The 23641-nt window shown below is 55.7% G+C and overlaps 1 long non-coding RNA gene across 1 annotated transcript; it reads left to right on the plus strand.

The window, feature by feature from the left end:
• Positions 1–4073: 4073 nt before the first annotated feature.
• LOC309614671 lies at positions 4074–22739 on the plus strand. Its single transcript, XR_014236356.1, has 3 exons — positions 4074–4651; positions 9338–21372; positions 21640–22739. It is a non-coding gene; the product is annotated as an uncharacterized lncRNA (long non-coding RNA).
• Positions 22740–23641: the final 902 nt, after the last annotated feature.

Raw genomic sequence — 23641 nt, forward strand, 5'->3', positions numbered from 1 at the left:
GAGAGATATAGACATGTGATTTTAATAAACGTGTTTTATCTTGGTGAGTTTTATATGGGGTACAAAGGGAGCCATTTCCCCCTTTACCACGTCCATCTGTGTCTGCCTTTGACTCTGGCTCAGCTGCAAAGACTCCAGGACTGAGGTCGGAGTGAACGACAGCCCTGACACGGCGACCGCGGGTCCTGCTCGCGGCGTCAAGCTCCTCCTGCCGGGAGCCTGGCACCGCGTTTGAGGCAAGGATGGGGGCCCAGCTGCCCAGTCTGTGATTCTGGCCGTCATTTCGCATCCTGAGCCCTCTCCTCGCCTGTGACCCACCCAGGTTAACGGAGCACGTGCTGCATGCCCCAAACTCACCAGCCCCGCACCTGCCTGACGGCCTGTCGCAGGCCAGGGGACTGAAGGACAGCGCCACCCAGGGTGCAGGGGGCGGGACCTCGGCCAGGCCGGCGTCTCTCCTCCGTCAGCCCCGTGCCGGACGGGCTCCCTGAAAGAGGAGGTGAGGCCACGCTTGCTCCACGGTTAAATCAGGACGGTTACATCTGGTTCCCTCTCTGTGAACCCGCTGAGCCGGCTGAGAGAGCAGCCAGACGGAGACGTGCCTCATGGGAGAAAAGAGGGCGTCCCTCCCGCGGTCCACCGTCGGGTCAGAGCTGCTCCCTGGACGCACCGTGAGGCCCGGGGTGGGGCGGACGAGAGGCCGGCAAAGCCCGTCCCTCCCACGGAGGAGCCCGTCCCTCCCACGGAGGAGCCCGCCCCTCGGGCCGCCGCGTCCTAGCCGGGACGCGCGACACCCGGGAGGCAGGCTCGGCTTTGCCATCTTCTGACGCAGAGCGCATTTACGTCCTTCTGAGGGGACAGCCCCGGGCCGCACCACGTTTAATTTGTGCCTTAAGCCTGTGTTTTGAGAATGAAGGATTCAAAGGGGCTCTGAGGGGCGGGTTCCAAATCCACTTCCCACCAAGTTGGCCTTGGAAGTGAGATGCGGGCCCCTCGGGGTTGTGGCCACAACTGCATCAAAGGGGAGGACGTGCTTTGCGTCAAAATCCAGGAACAAACGTGAGTAACTGTCCCACGGGCCGGTCCCGGGTCTCTCCGTCCAGCCCCTCGATTGACTGCAGCCACCCGGCGTCACAATCAGACACTCAGCTTCCCTGGGTCACGAATGTGGAAACCAGGGCGGCACGGTTAGAAGACACCCCAGAACGAACCTGTCTGCGCCGGGTCAGAGCCGTCACCCGGCCCACGATGGCACGTGACCTACCTCGGCCGTCTCCTCCAATGTCACCTGCGTTTCCCACTTTGCTCTGTCACCAGAAATAAAGCAGAATCACGTACGTGTCTGATGCTCCCAACACCTTCTGATGGCTCTCTTACGAGATCTGCAAGTGCGGTGTTAGGTAACACAGTAGAAGCGGACTCCAAAACACCCTGTTCTCCATGTAACATTGCTCTTCGTGTTCTCACACAAAAGCACTTAAAAATAAGAGCAGCCATGTGCGCGCCAGACGCTCAGAGCCTTGTGACAAGATGAAAATGTGTGGGTCTCTTTTGGAAAGACAGCCATATTCCTAATGCAATCATCTATAAGCAGGAAATAATCCACACGAGCTGTCTAAGGAACTTAGTGGAAGTGTAATATTAAAATATCAAAAAAGAAATATATTCCTGTGGGACTTTGAAGGCAGCACCACTTTTCCTCTTCAGGACAAAATGGAACAGCGGAGCAGCCCCTGGGGGAGGGGGAGGAAGCCAATCCTCACGTCCTGTCCAGCCGGGCCTCCCACCCAGGAGCCCAGGGCACAAGCTGAAGTCACCCCCCCAACCTGTGTGTTTTGGAGACCCCTCTGCCGACTTGCCCCCCATCTGGAGCAGACCCAACCCCTGCTTCAGCACGTTCCTGCCCCTGGAAGCCAGTCGCCCGCAGTCAAGCTTCACGTGCACAGACCTTCTTCCTGAACTCCAGACGCTGAGCGCTTTTCACTTCTAGATTCAGAGGCCTCTTCCGGGGGACTCTTGTTCCCGAGCCTAGACACCTAGGTGATCGATGCCTTGCTGCACTTCGCCTCTGTGTGTCTAGTGATCGTCAAAAACCACTTAAATTCAGCAAATATTTGTCGAGCTCCTGCTTTGGACAGGGTACCTGTCTGAGCATTGAATACAACAGAAAATGCCTCTTACGCTGTGGGACAGAGCTTGCGCCCCAGTGGAGGTGGGGAGACAGTAAACATGCGCGTAACAGATCGTACGGGGAGGAGAAGGGCCGTATTGGCACAAACAGGAGGATGTGACAGGTGAGGGGGCAGCGGCCCCCACCTGATCCTCTCCCGGGGCCGCAGGTGAAGTCCGTGCCCTGCGGGCCGAGCAGGTGTGTCCTGGGGCCGTGCGATGGCATCTTCAACCTCGTCCTTAGTTGGAAAGAGCGTTGCTCAGCCCGTCTCTGGACAAACCGCACGTGACATTTAAAAGGGTCGCGCGCTTCCAGGGCGAGTCTGCACCAAAGACGACGCTACGAGGTGATGGGAACCCAGGGCTGTGGACCCAGAGCCCAGCCCCTCTGAGCATTTCCAGGCACCGAGAAGGAAGGCTGACAGGACCCTCCCCTCCCCTCCCCGATCGTGGGCCCTTCGGTTCCCGGGAGGGTCCCAACTCCACACTCAGCACTAACCGCACGGCCCCCAGACCACCATTTGCCGCCAGCCATGCCCTCCCCTACCAGGACAGCCTCCACACGGGTCCCGAGGACCATGCCGGCCTTGCAGGGTGAGCAAGGAGGTCAGGGCCGGAAGGACCACCCGCGGGCCACGTCGGTCCTGCCCCCCCAGCCCTGCTGGACTGTGGTCCCCCCTAGGCCGAGACCCTCGCCAAGCACCGGCAGACCCCACCCCGACCGTGGGGAGGGTCCAGTGTTCACAGGACGCTTGTGCAAGCTGGGCTTTCCCACATCTCTTTCATGCCCGAGTGACCCCATGGGGTCGGCACCGTCGGCCCCCTTTACAAAGGAGACCCAGACAGGCTGCTGCGGCAGAGACCAGATTGAAAGCGGCCAAAGTCCAAGCCCAAACTCTCCCCAGAATGCCGCACCGTTTCCTGCCAGCCCCCAGTAGCCAGGGCCTCGCTCTGAGTTGGGGGATTGGGGCCAGTACCCACAGTGCTGGGGCACCCCGGCTTCCCCAGCAGGTCGCCTGTGGCACCCACCCGGCCTGCCCACTGTCCAGCGCCTCTGCAGGACACCCACCCCCCCTGCCCTCCGGTCCTGCAGGGGCCTCCCTGAGGCCGGGCTGGCGCTCTGCCCCGTCATCGCTAACCCCTCCTTCTGCGCTCGCAAGGGGACGGAGGCTGGGACGGAAGCAGGATGGGCCCAGCACCCCCGGGACACCAAGGGCACGGGGACGGCAGGGGCACCCGGGCTGGCCCCGTGAGCACGAGCCCCATGTGCCCTGTCCAGCTCGTCCCCCACCGCCTCTGTGGCGTCAACCTCCCAGGCCTCCCGTGGCATGCTGCGGTCACCGGTGTCCGAGGACGGCCCCCGCACTGACGCCCCGGGCGTGGCGTTGTGGGCATTCACGCGTTCCTGCGAGCTGGCCTTCGTCCTCGGGCAGCCTGGGCCCGTGCAGGGCTGCGTCACACGACCAAAATCAGCCTTCTTGCCACCAACACTTTCTGTCCACTGATCTCTATATTGTTTGGTAACAAAAACGCAGAAACCAAGAACTGAGAGGAAAATTCTAAAGGATCGTATGTATAGACAAAATTTCCTCTGCACAAGTCATCTGTGTGCTGGGGGATTGGCTCTCCCCTTGGGCTTGAAATATGTGAAATGAAACAGGAAATTCTAGTGGCAGAGCTCCCATTATGTGACTTCAGGAAAATTCTTTTGTTCTCTCTAACTCACAGCCCCATTTATCATAGGATCGTAGGAATGCGGTTTGCTACCTGCACTTCAGGAGGCTTGAGATGGTCAGCTGGAATGAGGTTGCATCGCATATAAAAACTTTTCGAAGATACAATATTGTTTTTTTTTCCTTTGGTTCAACATGGTACTTCTGAGCACTTTAAAATCGTGGTACTCGCCACCCTTCGGTAGAGAGAAGTCATATTTTTTAAAGTGCAATAAAGGACATGCTTGCTTACAACCAGCTCCACGGAGAATCCAATCCCTTCATTGTAGACTGAGAACATATCTGTTGAATTTGAGGCCTAGAATTATATTAAAACATACTTCATTTTCAAGGACCACGAAATGAAAATATTGAACGTGGAAGAAATTGTTTCATGACCTGTGAACAGAGGCTGGGCCCAGCGTGGCCTCGGCCATCCGACGGGGCCTCAGCCCGTAATTGGAGTTCCCCAGATTCCTCCGATCTCTGCAGAGAAGAGGACTGGTGTCTGGCCAAGATAAATACAGGACGAAGCAGGCTCAGCTCTCTCATTAACTGGGCTGTTTTCCTTCAATGGGTCTTGAGAACAGAGCTTTGCGCTAGAATTTCCTGTTTCGCTTTCCTTTCATCTGGGAGTCTCCTCGACCGTGTGTCTTCCATTTACATCGCGACGCTCCTCCTGTGAAGCCTGGGCTCTACACCCTCCCGAGGCCGAGGAGCTAGAGGGTGAGGGTTGTTCTCATTGGCGTGTAGTTGACGTACAGTGTTAGGTAAGTTACCGCTGTCCAAGACAGTGCTTCACAGCTTTTAAAGATTTTACTCCACGTACAGTTATTATAAAATACTGGCTGTATTCTCCATATTGTTGTGCAGTGTGTCCTTGGAGCTTGTTTATTTCGTACACAGTGTTTGCACCTCTTAACTTCCCTAGCCCCGTATTGCCCATCGCCACCTCCCTGCTGGGAGCCACTAGCTTATTCTCTAAGGAGAATAAATACCTGGGAGTCTGCTTCTGTTTTGTCACGTTCGCCAGTTTGCTGTGTGTTTTAGGTTCCACGTATACGTGAGATCACAGGGTGCTTGTCTTTCTGTCTGACTTACTTCTCTGAGCACGATGCCTGCCGGGTCCATCCAGGTGGCTGCAGGAGCATGAATTATTTCTTCTCCCAGCAGACGACACAGCCCCTGCCCTCTGTCTTCTAGGAAACCCATCACGACACGTGCACATCGGGCAAAGATGGCTCTGAACCTTACATTCCCGGGGCAGGGGGAAGGCACATTTTAAGCTGTAGACAAAGTAAAACTTTTCCCTCGTGAATTGCCAAATTTTTTTTTAAAAAATTGGTTGGGTTGTTGAACAGGTGGGGAGGAGACGGAGGGGAACCTGCCATCGCGTCCGTGTTCGTTTCCACCTCCTCCACTAGCAGACTCTCAGCTTACTCGGCTGCTACCGCTTCTCCCCTCAGTCACACTGAAAAGGTCCCATTGCCCTCTGGCCAAGGGGACTTAAAATGTGTGCGCCTGCGGACGATCCCGGGAAAAAAGCCAGTGAAAGAGGAGAAAGGGACTGACAACGATTTTCTCCTGGGAGTGAAGGACACCAGCCTTTTGCTTTTCTCCTTCTGGGAGCTCCTGCTTCTAGGTCCAGGTGATTAGGGCGGGTTTGTTTTCTCTCAGGCAGAGGGATCAGTGGAGCCTTTGAGCCACACGAATGACCATGTTCCACCAGATTCCTCGATGAGCCAGGGAACCCACCTGGTCCCCTGAAGCCAGGACGCCCCTGGGGACAGACGCCTGGAACCAGGTCCCTCTGAGCAGCCTCGGGGCCTCGTGAGCACTGCCCACCCCTCGTCTCCACCGCGAACTTCCCTCGTCTCTACTGCAGATCTAGCAGCTCCTGAAGACACATGTGGGGTGACAAAGTGAGGTCCCTGCTCACGTGCAGAGTCAGCACTCACTGCCAGCAAGGACCTCAGGGCTACCCCCAGGGGGGCGGTGCTTAACAGGGAGGCCCGCTTTGTTGTCTAGGAAATCGTGAGAGACTTAAGCGTCACCTTGTTTCTTAGTTACGTGATGGATACAGAGGGACGGTGGGAGCAGGAAGGATTCAGCTGTTCTGAATGTGGAAACTTTCTCCCTCCCTCCGCCTCTCCCTTCTTCCTTCCTTTCTCTTTCTCTCTCTTTCTTTCTTCCTTCCTTCCTTCTCTCTCTCTCTCTCAAAGATGCTTCCACATCTGCATGATACAAAGCAAAAGGACATGAGCTGAGTGACTCAGAGATTCTTCTGGTGAAGAGAACCAGAGTGAGTAACACGACCCAGGAGGGCACCAGGGAACAGCTGCTTTGCTTTTCAAGTCATTCAAGACAGATAGGATAAAGTCTGTACATATTATGTGTAAACATTAAAAGAAAAAGATTGTGTGTATCTCCTTTCTGTAAAAAAAAGAAGTCAGCAGATGTCCAGGCTGAAGGCCAGCAGGGGCTAAGGAAGCATGTGGGAGCAGAGCTTGTCTTTGCAGACGCAGCCCGGGTACCGTCCCCATGAAGGGGTCTGTGAAAGCCAAGGCCCCTCCCAGGCCCCTAAGCCGTCTGGTCGTGTCGTGCTGACTTGTTGTGTGTTTGCACACCAGCAGGTGCCTCAGACACAGGGGTGGTCAGAGGGCAGAGGCGGGGGTGAGGGACCGTCACGGGCTCGGAGAGACACAGGGAAGTCACGGTGACGAAACGTTCCTCATTGTTCATTCTGGGCATTGACTCTTACTTGTGCTTCCCTGAGATGTCTCCCTGCAGGAGACAGTTCAGGAACTTGGTCCCGAGTGTAGGGCCTAAACGAGGGAGTGTCCTGACCCCCTATGGTTGGCAGCTCCGCGCCCCTCATCTTTACTTTGTTCTCCAGAATACACCACTGGATCCATGTTCCGCGGCACTTTTTCTCCCTGAGAACCTCCCAGCCTCTGTGCCCCAGTTGACTCAGATCCTCACGGGCCGGGGGCAATGTGAGGGGATCGGGGGCCCCAAGACAGGGGCCAAAATGAGCTGCAATCCCGCCCAGCCCCACACCGCAGCCTGGACTCTGGCTGCTCCACAAGGCCTCGCGACAGGGCCTTTGTGGTCTGGGGTCCACATGTCCAAGAACCTGAGGGCTCAAGAAGCCCAAGGCTGCTCAGAGGAACAAGCTTTCCATTGAGACCACACAGGTGGCAGGAGAGAGAAGCTCCTCGTCGGGAGGGTCTCATGACACACGAGAAAGTATTTATCATGGCAAGTCAGCGGACCTGAAGTGATAGAACAATCTTCTCAAGTAAGTTATAGAATAAATATTCTAAAATTTTTTAAATAGTTTTAAAATTTCAAAGAAAGAATAGAATCCACAGAGAAATAACAAGATACTTTAAAAGAAGACTAAGTAGATTTAAAAGAATAGAGCTCTTGGGGGAAAAAAAAAAACCAGTCATTAAAATGTAAACTTCATGGTTAAACCACATTAGAGGTAGGTGAAGAAAGAATTGGTGAGCTAGAACACATGTCCGAGGACGTCACCAGGACCGAGAGATGGAAGGAGACGGTCATGTAAAGCAGCGTCGTCAGCCCTGAGTTGGAGTCCAGACCCTGACGCACCTGGGAGGGTTTGCTTGTTGCGGACACAGTTCCCGTTCTGCTGTCCTTACCCACAGAGTCCTCACTTGTTGGGGTCACAATGTGCCCAGCTGGAAATGCCCTCCAGCCTCCCTCAGTGAAGCGGTGACCTAGGGGCCAGCTCTGTCCCATGAGGCAGAAGCAGGACTGCCAGCCGAAGGTCCCAGGATACTCCTCCCCGCTCCTCCCATGTGGCTGTGGACACAGCCGGAGCTGGCGTCTTCAAACACATGAAGGATGAAGCAGAAGGTGAAACGGGATGGGCCTGCCCTCCTCCAGACCCTCCGTCACACGAGAAAGAATGACTGCCTCTCCTTCCTTCGGGCTGCAGTCGGGTTGTGTTTCATCTGATGCATCTGGATGTCATCTCTCTGCTGATAAAACGAGATCAGAGGAGGCTGGGGGGACGGCATGGAGAGTGGAGGTAAGACAGTATTTTACAGAGAAGGTCCCCGAGAGCTTTCAACTCCAAAGGAAAACACTCAGGGGGAAAAATCTCACCACATCCACCCAGAAACGTTAACAAGAAATCCACACTTCGCCATGTTCAGAAGACGAAGGAGAGGAAGAAATTTTCCAAAGTAGCCACGGAGGAGAGATGCTGCAATAGGAGTACATTCCTCAAAAGAAAGACACCAGAAGTGGACAGAGTCACATCTTCAAGGTGTTGTGAGAAAATGATTGGCCCGAATTCTATGCGTAGCTAAACTATTATTCATGAGTGAGAGCAAGATACAGGCTTTTTCAGATGAAGTCAGAGGCCTTCGCTGAAATAACTGCCAAAGGACTTACGTTAAAAAGATGGGAAATGAAGCCAGAAAAATGCAGGAAGCATCCCTGACCGAGACACTGAGAGACATGAGTAAATATAAATAGCGGTTAACTCCAAATCATAGAGGAAAACCTGTGCGGAAACCCGACCAAGCTGGCGGCCAAAGCAGCTGCCCTCTGCCGTGTTCTTTCCGGCTCATGCTGGACTCGGTCACTCTACACACAGACGTCCTGTCTGTCTCCAGTTATTATTCTAAGAAGCGGATCGCAAAGTCAAAATACCAACCGCAGGGGATGTCAGGCCCTAACAGGGCTTTCTCCATGACTTCTGGGCTAGAAATCTTTGACAAGCAACATGATTTCAGTTTACAGATTCAGTCCAGGGAGAAATAATTGTAATTGACACCGTATAGAAGTTGGATCAAATATACGCCTGAAAAAATAAAACCTGTGGTACCTCTGACCTTCAGAGACCACCCGTCTTTGAACTGTTCCCCCTCCACCTTATGAAGCTTCCCCACGTATACTCACCCAATTACATGAGAACAACCCAGAATCAGAGGCTTGCCCACCGAGCCCCTGGTCCTGGTGCCGAGCCCTGCTAGGTATCGTCTGCCGTGGCGTGGGATGGGATGGAGACTCGCTTTACTGCATTGTTTAAAATAAAGTCATTTATCCAAAACCATATAATATTCAAAATCCCTACCTTGTTTCTCAAAAAGTATTCTTTTTCTCCCTCCCTCCCTCCCTTTTTCTCCCATTGCATTTTAAAACACGGGGTCACCATCTCACTCTTTCACAGTTACTTTCCTTTGGTCTGACCATTTCCAAAAGTGACAGCAAGAGTCCTGCGGATTTTTCTGACACTTGTCAAAGGCCGCCTCACCTAAAATCCAGGCCAACTCCAGCCACTCTGTGGGAGAGGTGATGTCATTGCCTTCCTAAATCCAGCCCCTAGTCCCCAGATTAGAGAGTTTGAATCCTTTGAAATATGCTGGGGCCTGACACACTGTTCTCAGGAGAAAAATCCTTCCTTTCCTCTCTTGCAGGCCCAGCCTGGAATGGAGCCCTGAGCCCCAGCGAGTTAACCCGTCCTGGTCACATTCCGTTCCCAGGCTGCGATGAGGTGGTCTGGGAAGCGTTCTGGCTGGGAGAGATCACATTGCTCAACCCAACCAAAGAGGAATGCGGTTTCCGGAAGGTTCCAGCAAGTACATGGGAATGGCACTCTGAAGGCCCGGGCTGGAGGCGTTTCCCTTGTGAGAAGCACTTCCAATCCCCCACGGAGCCCGGCTTGACAGCAGGCCTGCCATTATCATCACAGAGGGGAAGCAATCATTCACGCGCACGCTGCTGCAATTTGGGTGTTTACGTGCCCCGCCCACGCTGCAACCCTGAGGCCACGCGGTTTAAAACGGAGCCCCCCGGGAGAGAGGGGGCCTCGGTCAAAGCCGCTCAGCAATTTCTGCCCAGCCTCTCTGAGGGTGAGGAGTAGTGACTTTTTAAGTGATTTGAGACCCTTCTTAAAAGTTGGCCTCTTTCTCCCTATATGCAATATATAGCCTCAAACGTTTAACAAAATTTTCCCCTTTTGACCACAAGATAGAGTTCCAGACGTGGGCAAAGGACTCACGTAATAAGAGCTCATGGTTGGGGGGAACTTAATACAGTAATCGTGTGTTCAGGAAAATTTTCTGCAATTGCAGCTCATTTTTTTCCCTTGAGTGAATCTGCTTTATTTAGAACGGCCGAGGCTCCAGCAGCCCCGGGGCTCCTCTGCAGCCCGTGTGCCGGGGGTCCGTGTGGACCCACTTCCCAGTGGTCATGGGTGGAACTCCCTACACACGGGTCCCGTGGGTCCCATGCAGGGACAAGATGATTTCTTTCTAATTGTGATCAAACACACATCACAGAAAACTTACAGTTTTTAAATGCACGGCTCAGGGGCACTAAGTACATTCATATTGGTGTGCAACCGTCACCAACCTCCATCCCCAGAGCTTCTCATCTTCCCAAACCGACCCTCTGTCCCCGGTAAACATGAGCTCCCCCTCCTCCTTCTCCAGACCCTGGCACCCACCATCTACTTTCTGTCTCTGTGAGTTTGTTTCTTCTAGATATTTCCTATACATGAAATTATAAAATATTTGTGTTTTGTACAAATATCGGCTTATTTCACCCAACAAAATGTCTTCGAGCTGCATCCATGCCATAGTACATGTTAGGATTTCATTCCTTTTTATGGCTGAATAATAGTCCAGCAAGTGTATATACCACATTTGGTTTATTCATTCTGCAAACTTACTGGGAGTTTGATAGAGATTGCATTGTATACTTTGGGTAGAATTGACATATTTTATTCTACTTATTAACAATAAATTGTTACTTTAATAATATTGTCTCCTAACCCATGAACACAGAATCTTTCCACTTATTTCTGACTTCTTTAATTTCCTCTAGCAGTATTTTGTAGTTTTCAGTGTACAAGACTTTCACCTCCTTAGTTAAGTTTTCCTAAGTAATTTGATTCTTGCTGATGCTGTTATAAATAGAATTTTCTTTATTTCCTTTGCAGATCGTTTGTTGTTAGTGTATAGAGACATAGCTGAACCTTTGTGCGATGGGGATGATTTTTAACAAGTGTTAAGAGGTTAGGTATCACCAGGAAATACCCCTAGAAAGAAAGAGTTACAAAGCTTTGCTATATTCATCTTGGTTTTTTTTTCCAGTTTTAGTGAGATATGACTGACATACAGCACCATATAAGGTTAAGGTGCACAGAGTAGTGACATGACGTGCATATATTGGGAAATAATTACCAATTACTTAACATCTATCATTTCATAGAGATACCAAAAAAAGAAAAAGAAAAAAGTACTTTCTCCTTGTGACGAGAACTGTTAGGGTTTCCCCTCTCACCTTCCTGTACACCACAGAGCAGCCCTAACTGTAGTCGCCGTGCTGGCATCACGTGCCTGGTCCTTATTCACCTTGGAACTGAAGCTGGTACATTTGGACCACCTTCCTCCACCTCCCTCCTGCCTCTGGTGACCACCAATCTCATCTCTTTTTCTATCAGCTTGGTTTTCCTTCTTTTTTTTTTTGGTGGTTTTGGGGTTTTGGTTTTGTTTTGTGTTTAGATTCCACATGTAAGTGAGGTCACACAGTATTTGTCTTTGTCTCTGACTTATTTCACTTAGCTTCACACCCTCAAGATCCAACCACGATATCGCAAATGGCAAGATTTCATTCTTTTTCTGGCTGAGTAATATTTCAGTGTGTGTGTGTGTGTGTGTGTGTATCACATTTTCTTTATTGATTCATCTATCTATGACACTTAGGTTGTTTCCCTGTCTTGACTACTGTAAATGATGCTGCGATGAAGAGATATATTTTTGAGTGGGTGTTTTCATTTCCTTAGGCTAACACTCAGGAGTGGAATTGCTGGGTCATATGGTGGTTCTATTTTTAATTCTTTGAGAATCCTCTGTACTGTTTCCACAGTGGCTGCACCACTGACATTCCCACCAGCAGCACCCAGGGTTCGCCTTTGCCCACATCCTCACCAGCACTTGCTAGCCCTCAACTCTGAGATAACAGCCATTCTGAGCCCCGTGTGCCCTCCTTCTTTGCCAATGTCTGTATTTTGGTTCCCTGAGAGCTGGGATCAAAGACCTACTAAAGGCCAAAGAAAGAAAAGAGACAAAGACTGTCCTATATAAGAAGCTAATCTCTAGGGAAAAGCCTGGGATATTTTTTTTTTAAAGGAAAGAGGCTTTGTTCTCTGGTTGAGAGGAATTACCATTACAGGTGAGGATTTCTTCATTTAATCGTGGACACCTCGTACGTATCTGGCACTGTTTAGAGACTGGGGATAGAGCAGTGAACAAAACAAGAATTCTACCTTCCTCGAGCGTAGAGTCTGTGGTCAGAACCAGGAAACGTACACAGCACGTCAGATGGTGACACCCGCTGTGAAAATAACGGAGCAAGAAGAGGAAGGAGGAGACCCCCAGAGGGCAGAGGCAAAGTCAGAGCCGGCCCAGGACAAGTGACCTCGTGGGACACCCGGAGGGGGCAGTGGGGCTGGAGCCGGAGGGGCCTCGTGCGGCAGGACAGCAGCACGGCCGCCGCGGGTGACCCAGAGGGCTGGAGGCCCCGCGTGCCTGGGCGCCCGGCCACCTTGAGTGGGAAAACTTACATAGATCGGGGGGAGTTCAGTTGGCGTCCCCCTCCCCCCATTCACGTCCAGAAGCTCAGGGCACCCAGGCCCACGGATCCGACCTGCTCTGAGTGCCACTTGGGCTCCGCTGCACCGGGTGATGCACCCCCCTTGGCCCCAACGTCCCAGGTCCAGTTTCTCCCGTACATGTAGGTTTCCCAGTTGAGGGGCTGCAGTCCCCTCTGCGAGATCCAGCCTTAGAGAGGAGCCATCGTGGGGACTTCAAGGATGCTGGGGTCCCCTCACAAGCCCACTTCTCACGTCGTGGGGAAAGCAGGTCTCTCAGGACAAATCCCCCCAACCCTCCAGCCCCCTGAGCCTCTGAGCCCCTTCCTCCTATTAAACCAGGGGGCCAGGCACTCCCATTCTCTCGCTGTCAGCCGGCTCCTGTCCCCAGATCAGCCAGCCAGGCACAGACCTCAGAGCCCCCGACTTCCCGGGCTGTGGATTAGGTGCAGGGTCTCTGCTCAGTGGCCGCATCAGGAAATTCAGCCTGACCCAGCTCTGCTCCCTGTAGCCTTGTCCTGAACCTCGGTATCCAACTGTCCCCGTTCTCCCTTCCTCCTTGGGGGTAAAGTCTGCTGACTGCGAGCACGCTGGGATTGACGGTGGAGGGATCCGACTTCCTAGATCTGGTGGAACACAGGGAGGGCAGAAAGGGCAGGGCGTAAATGGCTCAGCGTGTCAGATTGCCCATGCCGGGCGCCTACCCTGTGCCCACGCTGAGCGCCTACTGTGTGCCCACGCTGAGCACCTACCCTGTACCCACGCTGAGCGCCTACTGTGTGCTCACGTTGAGCGCCTACTGTGTGCCCACACTGAGCGCCTACTGTGCACCAGGTGGTGCTGCAGACCAGTCCTGGGAGGTGGGCGATTTGCTCCACGTTTCCAGAGGACACCAGGATAAGACAGGGACACGACAGGGAGCTGGCGACAGTGGGACCACGTCTGATCGGTTCCAAAACATTTCTAAGTAATCGGTTGTTTAAAACCCGGAGGCTGTAGATGCTAAACGCTTAGTGATGCCTCCTGGGTTTCCTTGTGCCAAATCCTCCTCGGTGCCAAACCTGAGTCTGAAAGGTTAGTGAAAGAAGGCAAAGAGGAAATCACCTCCAAAATCGTTTCAGAGCTCAGAAAATGTTCATTTTGTGTGGGCAGGGCAACCAAAGTCAACATTGTTAAATTAAATCATGACTTTTGCAAAACTGCTGACTCATAGAGATACTGCACATCTTCGGAGAGAACATGTGAATTCTGGGGGAACCGGCCTGCCTCTGACACGGAGAGTCTGCCGGTTCAGACTCGCCTCTGGGCGTTGTGAGACGCGGGGATCTGGGAGGTGAGAGTGGCCACGGCACAGCCTTTTTCCAGAAAGTGTGAGAAAAACTAACAGAAGCTCCAAGTCAGGGACTAAATGGCCAGTAAGGTTTAAAAGACCTGGGATCAAGGGTCTCCAGGAGAAAGTAATTCACGGCGTATACTCCCTGGGGGCCCCTCGGCTTTCAGATTCAAGCGGCACAGTGCAATAGCTGTTACCCGAGTTCAGGGGCCGGACGTGCCGGGGGCCAGCCCAGGTGGGCATCGCTGGCCTGTCCTGACCCGGGCCCTGCGGTGTGCGGTGGGCACACCGCAGGCCCAGCAAAGATCTTATCACCACCTTCAAGGAATTTTCTCAGCCCCGAGACGCGGGAGGGCAGGTCAAGAATCTAGGATTGGCCAAGGAGTCCATACACTGAGCTTTAGTCGTTTTATCATTCAATAAGGAAAACTCTCCGTAAACAAAGAAGACATAGAATAAGTGGCTCGCGTTAAGGACAATTATTTATATGTTGTGAAACGTCTGAACCCTGTCCCCTGAGAGCAAACTATCTTGATGTATTTCTTCAGCTTTGCTGAGAAAAATTCCACAATAATAAACATGGGATGTCGGCCCTTTTTACTCTCCAGCAAAAAGAAGCGAGACCGCACTCTGGCTGCCTCAGCACAGACCCATGTGTGAAGGGTAAACAAACAGGGCTTTAGAAAGCTAGGGGGGTCAGGCAGTGCCTTCCCAGCCCGGCTGCCCCCCGCCCTGTGGACCCCGAGCAACGTGGGAATTACAGGCAGGCCCAGCCTCACCCGTCTTATCTAGAGACTCAGCATGAGACAGGCTTAGCATCTACTGAAAGGCTGGTCCACGCCAACAAAAGTCAGAAGGGCTTTTACTCTTACTGTAGTCATTGACCGGAACCCGTGGGTCTGTTTGCTCGTCCGAGTTCTCCGTGCGTCCCGCCTCGGAGCCCGCACGGCTTCCCCATGGGGGCCGAGCCTTCCCACTGTCGGCAAAGCGCCGGGGCTTGATTCCGTCCGGCAGCAGAGGCCACGGCCCACGGCGACCCCGGGACACGCGTCTGCTCCGCGGCGGGTCAGCGTCCCCCCAGGGCAGGGGACCAGTCAGGACGACCCCCTGAGTCCAGCCACAGAGCGTCCCCGATGGCCGAGCCCGGGCCCCAGCCAGCCCTGGTTGCTGCCGCCCAGACCCCGACCTCAGGAGCCTCTGACTCCCCTCCCACCCTCTCCAGCCCCCGAGAAACTCGAGAGAAAGAGCACGCTTTACGGGAGACGTTTCACCATCTGTGCCTCTGGGGTTTGTATGAATTCTGAAAAGTCACGACTTTGGCTCACAAATTCACACCAGCCCATCGCGCAGAGGAGGGCCTCTGTCCCTGCACCCCGGGCCCCTCCTGTCCTCCTCCTGCCCCCAGCCCCCTGCAAGCTGCTGTTGACTCTCACACGCCGAGCTCTGACATCCTGCTGCCCAGAGGCCGGGGTGGGCATGGGGCCCCAGCCCGTCACAGGGTCAGCGCGGGAGAGTGCGGCCCGGCTGCAGCTGGGTGGGGCAGTAGCTGAAGTCACAGGCTGTGTCTTCTCAAACACCGCAACGTGCCACATCCCTGGCTTCAGATGCCACAACGCTGTCCTCAGGTGCCCACGCCTCTCGGGGCCACCGTCTCTCTGCAGCAGGGGCCCAGCGTCCCCCAGGAGGCGCTGAAAACCCCTGACCCTGAGCCGGAGCACCAGCCCGACCTGCGCCTCCAGGAAGCCCCGGGCTCCACCCCAGCTCTGCCCGGGCTGCAGGCTTCCCCAAGGGCAGGAGGGACGTGCCACCCGCCCTCCGTGGCAGTGCCGTGCCTCCCTACGGGCCACCAGGCCCCGCCAGGGGCGCCTCAGGAGGACCGGACCAGAGCGGAAAGCCCAGGGGCGGGGCTGTGGTCCACCAGGGCCTCCGAGGAGCATCTCTCCAATTGCTTTGATGCTGTATTAAAATGAGCGACAGACGATCATGCTGAGAACACCCAGGAAACGGCGGGAGGACTTGCTGGCTGGGGGAGGGGAGGGACGGGGCGCGGACAAGCACCCACCACCGAGGCACGGACGGCCCCACTCTCTGCGGAGAAAGCCGGACAGCGTGGGCCTCTCACCCCGGAGCCCTGCTCCCTGCACTGGTCTCCAGAGCAGCGCGCCAAGCACAGTGGGGCCTCTCTTCCCGGGGGAATCGGCCAGCTTTGCTCCTGATGTAGCAGCTGTGCGGCCACTCGCTTCCCTTCTGTAGTTCCCCGTCCCTCGTACAGTACCCAGGAGTAGCGCTCCGCGGCCCTGACGGGTGACCCGCGCTTCACTCTAGCCGCCCGGAGGTGCTGGGTCTCCAGGAGACCCATCCGATGCCCAGCCCAGCACCGTCATTCCCTCGACGTCTGGAGACAAGGCCCCCAGCACCGACCGGGGTCTGCTGCACAGCTCTGCCACTGTTTCCCTTCTCAGAACGAAAATAACCACGTGGCAGGGAGGCCTGGGGGAAGCGAGGGCCCACCCCCAGCCCAGCCAGGAGCCTGCGGGCTGAGCTATGACTTCCTCTCTGCACAAAGCACCCCGACCCTCCGGTGAGCACAGCCTCTGAACACAAGACAATAGAAAGTGAGACGCTGCTTCATGACTTTTCCATCTTTGGCTCAGACTTGGAAAGGCTGTTCTGGACTGACTCTTACAGGAAACACCAAAAGCCTCAGGAGAAATGGAGCTCCTGCGAGGTTTCCAGCCCAACTTAACCGGCTGTTTGAGACGTTTCAGGCAGGTTTCAACTGAAGATGCAAACGTGTGGGTGCTTATCTGAACTGAACCCAAACCTTTGGAATTTTACACCTCACTCTTGAAAACCTCACTGCGTGCTGTGACCTGCAGGTCCCGGGCACTGTCTCCTGGAAGTCAGAGTCACCTTTGCATACACCTGTTCTGCCCGGGGTGTTGGGAAGCCTCCTCCGACTTGGCCTGTGATTCTCTGATTCCCTCTGTACGGTCTGTGCAACGACCAAGCTTAAAAGCAAGCCCACTGGAATGCCTCGTAGTTGGAGGCTCATAGGAGGGCTTTATCCTAAATCCACCTGGAGCAACTCAGAACAGGTATCAGCTAGAAGGACAATTAGGGGGCAAGTTATGCCAGGAAATTCTGCCAGTTTTTACCTGTTGCAGCTGTTGGGAAATAGACCTGTGCTTGCTGAAAGCTTCGCTTGTACCTGCATGCAGGATGTGGAAGGGAGGGCAGGTGTTTGTAAGCCAGCTGTGTTCTTGACAATGCTCCCTGTCTCATTCACAAAGAATGCCTGGTCCTCAGACTCTTACCACGGGGGAGACGTCCTGTGGGCCTTGAAAGCCCGATGGGGGACCAGTCATCTGGGGGAAGAGAGCACACACGAGCGAGCGTGGATTTCCACAGCCGACGTGCTTTGAACCCTCTTTATTTGAAAGCGACCAGCTTCAGAGTTTTACTCCTAATGCCTCTGTGTGCCAAACAGTGGAAAAGGAAACGGACCTGGGAGCCAGGCCGGGGCACCGCACCTCCTCCTCCGGGGCAGGGGTCCGCCCGGGGCAGTATCCCCGCCGCTGGGAGAGGACCCCTTCCGGGAGCAGAGATGAGAAAGGAACCCACTGAGCGAGCCTGCTGAGAAGTGAGCCCCCGCCTCGCGCCGAATCTGACTGCACAGAGGCGCTGAGTCAGTGTTCGGATCAAGGGGCAAGGATCGCTCTCACTCCGCCCCACGCTTGAGGGCGACAGATGGGGCACAGGCAGCAGGGCCAGCACCTGTATCCTACGCGCCGGTTCACGACGGGAATGGAACAGGGAGTAGACGTTTTCCTGGCGAAGGGAAATCTCCGGAGGGCTCTTCATACGCAGCCGGCTGCCTCCTCCTTCTCTGGGTTGGAAGCGTGGGTGAGATGGGGCCCCAGAACCTCCTTTCCTGCGGGGCACGCACAGCAGCTCCCGTGAGGAATCTGAGACCCAGGTGTCAGCAGGCGCGCTGCGCAGGCGGAAGCCCAGGTGGATCCTGCCCTTCTGTCCGCGGCTGCCCAGCCCCCGTACAGCCCCAGGAGGCAAGCCGCCGCGGCAGGAAGCGGCCGGCTGTCTCTTCTCGGTCTGTGGTCCGCGGGCCCGCCCGTGCGGTCAGTGTTGTGGTTTCCCCCGGAGCTTTAGTCCACAGAGATGCCATCGATGACAGTGCCACCGTTCTGCCACTTCCCCTTCCCCCGAAAGACTTTTCTAGAGCCATCAGACGACCTATAAACATAGCTCAGCCAACTTTCCTCTGGCATCGGCACACAGAGGCCCAGAGCCCACTTCCTGCAGTCACAATGCAAAGAAAATAGTGCAAAATGTTGGAACTAAGCCATCTGCAGGAGGGTTTCACTTGACCTCCCCAACCATGCTCAGAGTTGTAGGAAACAGTGGCAGGAAAACAGGAGACCCAGGCTCTTCAGACAGACTGAACCCGCGGATCACCTCGGAAAGCAGGCGGGTGTGAGCGCCGTGGGTGCATGCGCACAGGCCCCCTGGGCCCTCGGCAGAGCACGTGTCCCCCAGGGCAGGACTGCCGCCCGCCCTGCCGCGCGGGTCCAGGGCCAGTGCGCTGTGCCACGGAGGCTCCATCCACCTCCCGCCCTCGGCTGCTTTGACTGGATGGAGACGGCACGTGGACTCAAAGGCGCCCTGGGCCTGGGGGGAGGGGGGCCTGCGGCCGAGCAGCCAAGTCTGAACCGGGACCTGGGTTCCCCGCAGACAGCGCTTTACCCTAGGGCTTCAGGGCCAACGTGTCTACTCGTAAAACCTTAATTAGCGCCTTGAAATGGTGACAGCTCCGTGAAAGGGGAGCCGTGCGCGCAGGGATCCAAGCCCACCGGCAACAGCGAGCGAGGGCGTCGGCTTCCTGTTCCCAGGCTTCCCTCCAGCGCCCCCCGCTCCCAAGGGAGGGTCAGGGGGCTCGGAAGCCCCGGGCTTGCTCTCCCGTGAGCGCTGCATCAGCTTGCGCATCTCTGAGGCCCCAGCAGCACCCAGGCTGCAAGACTCCACCGCCGCGTGGTCCTCTGTGTCTCCAGGACTCACCCCAAGCCCTGAGTCTCCCACGGCGCATCTCCAATGGCCTTGACCCGTCAGTGGGTCTCAAGTGGCCTTAAGTGTCCCCCCCGGTGGGTGGACAGGTCCACTCCCTGCCCTCAGCCGGGACGAGCTCCTCCGGGACCACAGCCAGCTGGCGTCCAGGGCAGTTGGTCTGCATCACCCCCTTAAGCCCATAGGGACCTTATGGGGCAGAGGACACCATCACCTCCAATGTTACAGGTGAGGACGGAGCGTTGAGGTCGGGCACAGGTCACACAGCAAGGAAACGGCCCATCTGATGGCCAGGCCATCGGGTGAAGCCCCAGTAGGGCTGAGGGCCTGAGGCTAGGCACCACCACAGCGTCCACAGCCCAGCCTGGTGGGCCTCCCGACGCGAGACACACACAGACCCTTCTCCCCTCTGGACCTTGACCCCTGCCCAGAACACGCTACATTTTTAATAGGGAGCTGAAGAAATACATCAGATACCTAAAATCTTTCATTGTTAATTTGCTCTCACCTAAAACCTAAGAAAATCGCTCACATGCAGAATTCCAATGTTTTGAAAAATTCTGCAAAGTGACATCATTTACATTTTTTTCCAAGGCAGTATACATTCCTCTGAGTTAAAAGAAAACATTCGCCCAAGACTTAGAAACCTGAGTGGAAATGAATAAATGCTGCTTCTGTGTCCTGTGTACATTTTTCATTAGGACTTGACTTTCAGAGAAAACTCAGTTTCAGCAAATATTTTCTCTCCTATGAAGTGGGGCTGGAACAAGGAGGTGTCGATGGTGAAGCAGAAGAGGGAATTTGGCTCATTTGCTCTTTTACAGGGATTTTTAAATGACTTATCGAAGCTATTGATCACACTAAAGTATTTTAATTTCTCCGTGAATTTCATTTCCTGAGCTTTGCTCATCATCACATCAGCACGTGCGGCTGTGTGCTGAGCTGGGTCACGAGATGGTCGTGTCTTTCCCATCATGACCGCTTCCTGGAACCTGGGCGAGAGTCGCTGTGACGACCCTGAGTCCAGGGGGCTCCTGGCATGGCTTTGCCCCACGTGCCCTGAGCCCTGGCGGACGCCTTCCTCTGATGAGCTGCTCAGCGTCTGAATCTTCCCCCTGTTCCGGGGTTGAGCCCCACTTCCCCCAGCACATCCCCGGCGCCCGGCGTCCTGCCCCCCAGCTGGGCCCTGGAATCCGCCTCCCTTGTTCCCATTCACTGTCTAGACCCACTGCTCCAGCCGTGCCGCAGCATTTTCTCGTTTCATCCTCACGGCAACGGGTGAGGCGGGCGCTCTCCCCGCGCCGGGTCACAGGCGCGGAATGGGTGGGTGCCTGACCCGAGAGGGCACGGCTGGCGCTGGTGCCCACACCCAGGCCGTCGGACTCCGAGCCCAGCAACTCGCCCGAGCAGCTCTGGTGGGGCCGTCACCTGGGTCCACCGCGCCCGGCGGCCCTCCTTTGTGTCAAGCTGAGGCCCAGGGAGACACAGGCTCAGAGGGTGGGCTCCAGGAGGGGCTGCGACCCAAGAGCAGCCCTTCAAGGCCCCCAAAGGCTCTGCTTCTGGACAGCGAGCCTGCCCTTTCCCAGTGGGGCCCTGGCCCCTGCCTGGGTCTTGATCCCAATACAGAGGGTCAGATGAGGTCCTGCAGAAGGGCCGACCCCCAGGAGGCAGGCCTCCCGGCCACGGGGGCGAGGAGCCCACCGCCCTGCACCTGCCGCCGGGCCCCAGGGCTGCGGCTTCTTCTTCTCGTTTAAATCCCTCGTTGTTTCCATGCATCTCAGACCTCTGGGCCGGCGGGTCTGCATAAAGGTGCAGTGTTTCCCCTTCACAAAGGCACACAGTGTTCCCCGGCGCATCCAGGCAGGGGCACCGACACCTGCTGGAAACAGCCTTTCCTCGGAGACACGTCTGCGTGGCTTGCTGTCCCTGCGGCTCTGACTCGTCCTTCCGCGGCTCTGGGAAGGGCCGCTGCCACACCCTGCTCCCCAGCCCACCGTGCTCCCAGCAAAGGTCAGGCCCTGGGGGTCCGGAGAGCTGGATGCTGGGCCCCGGGGCCGCGTGTGGGGAGGGGCTCGGTGACACAGTGACACTTCAGAGACTGGCTTCTCCCGGTGAGGACGAAGGAGGAGTCACAGGGACGTTTTCCTTCCCTGGTTCCCAAACGGCTCATTCTGCTTCCTGCTGACTTGTTGCCCAGAAAAGCTGCTGATGGTTTCGAATGATGCTTAATACAAAGGAGGAGGAGACAGGGAGCTGGGGGGGAATTCTCACTTTTGGTTCCACCTCGGGGGGCCTCCTGAGCGTATCTGATTTGGAGACTGAGCTCACCCAGCAATTTCACGAGGGGCTGGCATCAGACTCCGGTGTCTTTTGTGCTCTTGGGTACAAGGTCTTTTAGACGAATCAAGGCAGATGAAAAGAACCCTAATCTTTCAATCCCTAAGGTAAAATAAGTCATAACATTTTTTTCTTATCAAGAGTTTCTATACTGTATGTTTTCTGTAATGTCTAATATACTCTAAAAACATATTATGTAAATGTTATGTGTTTGTATATGCAAATTGGAATTCTTCAGTCTCTTTCATTTTTGTCACATGATAGAAAATTTGTGTTAGGTAAGTTGCATTAGGCAATTCAGAATTTGTCTCATCAACTGAAACGTTGAAGAGTGTATTCGAGGGAAACTAACAAAAATCCTTGTGTCTCACCAGAGTTTGACCCCAGTAGTATTTGAAGTACCACGTGAGGCGTCACACTGGCTCTGAGGATCAGGACAGAGCCCGCGGGGACGAGCCCAGCACCCCGGCCTCGCCGTCTCCCGCCTCAGGGCCCGCGACCTGGAGGCACCTCTCAGAGCAGGCGCAGCCCACGGTGACCCCGAGGTCCCAAGCCACCTGCTGGAAACCTCAGGGAAAGTGGGTTTTATGGGGGCGGGGGGGGGGGAACTCTTGCTCCACGGGGCCTCCAGGACTGGGTTCCAGGGGGCACCCTGGTCACTCTCACTGCCCCCCGACGCCAGGACTCAGACCTACTGCACTGCTTCGTCCTTCCCTTTCAGTTCATAAGGGAAGTTATATTTAAAGTTTAATCAAACCGCAAGGCTGTGTGAGGGAGCGCCCGGGGCCAGGCAGCGTCTTTGGAGACCTCGGGCAGCTGGGGTCGGGGGAGCGCGCTGGGCACCGCGCGGCCTCAGACACCTCCTGCGAGAGGGGCGCGGGGGACTGTGGTGCCGCCCGCGGGTCGGGCCCCGGGGAGGCGGCCTGGACGGCGGCGGGCGGCAGCAGCGGCCTGTGCCCTGAACAGGGCCGGCGAGGATTCATCGTTCAAAACAAGGAGAGAGAGAAAGTGCCCCCAGAGACGCTCAGCTCAGGCCCACCGGCGAAGCCTGTTTAAGGGGAAAACGGCCAACTTTCCCTCAGGTTCGTCATGAAACCAGTGGCTCTCTCTAGCTTCTCCGGGAGCCACCTCCCCATGGTTAGTGTTCCCGGGTCCCTGCGTCCCCAGGGGCTGAGGCCGTGCAGGCGGAGCCCCCCTGCTGCCACCCCCGGAAAGGTGGGGTCAGGGCGGGGGTACCCAGTGTGAACTGGGGGTGAAGGATGTGGACGGGAGCGGGGGCCCCCTGTGTACCCCTCCCTGACCCCGACCCGGGCTGGGAAACGGGCTTGGAGGGAGACAGGGGAACACGGGCCAGAGGTGCAGACACCCCCGAACACCTATGTCCAGGTCCCCCAGGACCATGACCGCCCCCTCTGCAGCAGGTGAGGGGGTCAGGGGGCAACCCTCTGGAGGTGCTGCTGTGGTGTCACCAGGGCCACGTGGCCCGGCCGGGACGGACTGAGCCAGGAGAGCCTGACGCGGACCAGCAGGTTCCACGGGGGCCCCAAGGGCCCGGAGCCATCCAGGGGCACGTGCACCTGCCGCCTGCTCTCCTGGAAACAGCAGCGGCAAAACACCCCCCGGGACCTGCCGGGCTGCCTCCCGTAGAAGTCCCGGCCGACTCCAGGGCCACCGGTGGAGACGCACGGTCAGAAACCGGGGAGTGCCGGCTGTGCCCCACTGGTCTGGAGGTGCCGGTGAGACAGCAGACCCCGGCCCAGCTGGGCCGAGAGGCTGGGGGTCCCTGACCCGGCCCAGGCCCTCCTGGGTGTCTCAGTCCCAGAGCACAGCCCTGCGCTCTTGTGTCTGTTCTTCGGTGCAGTTGGGACTTCAGAGTTATACGACTTCTTGGACAGAGTGTGCCCATCTTATGTGTACCCTCTGCTGTCCTCTGAACCCCAAGCAGGCCTGCTCAGGGCTGGTGTCTCCCCTGCACATGTCCTCTGACCAGGGGCGAGTTTCGGACTCATTCAAGTGTGCCTTGAGGGGTGCGACCTGCCCCTCTCACCCCAGACACCAGCAGCCCTGACCCTCCTGCCACCCAGGCCCAGGAGCTCGGGTCAGAGAGCTATGCCCACAGCCCCCTGGACGCGGGAGTCCATTGGTCCACAAGTACAAGCTGCTGACTCTGTGTGAAAATCTCATTTTTACTTTATTGATGGTAGAATTGCTTGCATTCAGGAGAAACAGAAGACATTAACTCTTGTGGGAATAGGTTTATACGGAAAACTGAGTTAGCAAATCTGTTTTGTTGAGGAAAAGTAAATTTATGGGGCTGATTTCCTTCAAACTGTTCAAAATACTCAAAGGCCCTATCTCTGTTAACCAACAGTCTAG

The sequence above is a fragment of the Balaenoptera borealis genome, assembly GCF_965194805.1.
Source record: "Balaenoptera borealis genome assembly, chromosome: 17".
In the NCBI taxonomy this organism is placed as follows: Eukaryota; Metazoa; Chordata; class Mammalia; order Artiodactyla; family Balaenopteridae; genus Balaenoptera; species Balaenoptera borealis.